Genomic DNA, 1,832 nt, shown 5'->3' on the forward strand with positions numbered 1-1,832 from the left:
ATTGCAGACAAAACTGGCTCTTTAATCTTTTAATTCCTCACAAAAGCCTGGAAATGACAATTTTGTTGTGTTATTTGTGACTTACACTAATTAAGTCTGCCTTTTCTACAAAGCATGAAGGTTCTGTGGAGAAAATGGATTGTCAAGGGTAAACAGAGACTGCAGATCACTGAGTTTCAGTCTTGCTCTGAATCTTCCCCCCAGTAATTAGCAGTCTCCAAGCTCAAAGAGAGCACCAGAAGAAAGGACAGTCTCTGCTGGTATCTGTGGAAAACAAGATGGGAATGAGAAAGACGGCAAGAAGGCAGGCTCCCTATTTGAACGCAAGTAAAAATTTATACCTGATTTAGCTCCTGAAATTATTCTTCACGAATGTGTGCATCATTCTCGTGCAGGGGACCATGCTCATCTTCTCTGTATTGTTCCAATTTTAGTATATGTGCTGCCAAAACCAGCACACTCCTGAAATTATTCTGACTACAGTGTGAAAAAGGTAAGGAAAAGAACAACTTCTAATTTTCTACTTATGTTTATAAGGAGCTAGTCTAGGAAGATAGTCTCTGATTAATTGAAAGATTGGTTTAATGACCCCCCAACTCATAACTGTATTTTCAAATTCAGTGATAGATGCAAGACCAGTTTTGATCAGCGAGGGCCTACATTTTGGGGAACCTCTTCCAACCCAAATAAATATGATTCAGTAGATTTTCTGACTGCAAGCTCCTGAAAAAGCAAATGATGTGATACTGAAAGATTTGGTTGAGATACACAGATATAAAAAAGACATCGTGTAATAAAGTGTGTTAGGAGTCAGCTCATGACGTAGATATCAAAAGGAAATGCTAGGAACCGATACCCACTTAGCTGGAGGGTAGAAAATGGTCAGGATTTTTAGTTATATAGAGAGGAGTTTTATGAAGATGATTTCTTCAGAGAAATCTGTGCCATTCGTCCCACCGCCCAACACACAAGACGACGGTACGTGAGTTGGTGTAAGCTTGTGTGTGTGTGTGTGTGTGTAGTACAGAGGGAGGAATATCATCTACCTCCTTTATCTTGAGGGTAGAAGGCCAGGTTCCAATGGAACCTCAAGGAAATCTTGCTTCACGCTTCCTGGAAGGGCTGAAAATCGTAAAATGGAATCTGATTCTTGCCACTGAAGCTCAGAGGTCTACAGAACAAACATTGTTTTTAATAAAAAAAAGTTATAAAGAAAGCCGAACAACCACCACAAAGGTGGCCACACAGGAATTGCCCTGGACTTTTGCTGAGCAGGGACGTAGGGCAGGTGATGTTTTTCATGAACCAGATGTGATCTGTGAGACACTAAGAGTCAGCCTGCACCTGTTTTGACACCTGAACAAGTAAACCAACTGGGAAGAAGACAGAACTCCAACAGAGAGTCTGTGTCATCTGAAGGTTCTGAAAATTAGGGGTTGAGAGAGGATGGGCAGTAGGACCACAGAAAACATCACCCAGACTGCAATTCGGTGCAACCAGTAGGCTGACGGGTCAGAGAGCTCTGAAGAAGTTATGAAAATACCCACGCAAGACAGAGCATCTGCTTTAAAGGTCTTCCATGTCTAGAGAGAGTGAAGCCAATGTACAAGAGGACCAGGTAAAGACGAAATTTCCTACCACCCATTTCTCTCCTCCCTCAATTCCATCAGGTAGGGTGGTACTAGAAGTGGCGGCTTGTGCACCTGCCCCTCCACGTCTGGGCGATGGGGAGGGGCGGCTTGTGCGCGTGCACGTCTGGTGGGGAGGGGCGGCTTGTGCACGTGCATGTCTGGGGGATGAGGGAGTGCGTGAGGCTGTGCGTCACAGAAGCT

The 1,832-nt window shown here is 43.9% G+C and overlaps 1 non-coding gene across 1 annotated transcript; it reads right to left on the reverse strand.

Moving 5' to 3' along the window:
- Positions 1-355: 355 nt before the first annotated feature.
- On the reverse strand, positions 356-458 carry LOC114204337 (U6 spliceosomal RNA). The gene has a single exon (XR_003608163.1). It is a non-coding gene; the product is annotated as a U6 spliceosomal RNA (small nuclear RNA).
- Between the last annotated feature and the right edge of the window lie 1,374 nt (positions 459-1,832).

The sequence above is a fragment of the Eumetopias jubatus genome, unplaced genomic scaffold, assembly GCF_037043125.1.
Source record: "Eumetopias jubatus isolate StellerSeaLion01/CBP00866 unplaced genomic scaffold, mEumJub1_p1.0 scaffold_10, whole genome shotgun sequence".
NCBI classification, from domain to species: domain Eukaryota; kingdom Metazoa; phylum Chordata; class Mammalia; order Carnivora; family Otariidae; genus Eumetopias; species Eumetopias jubatus.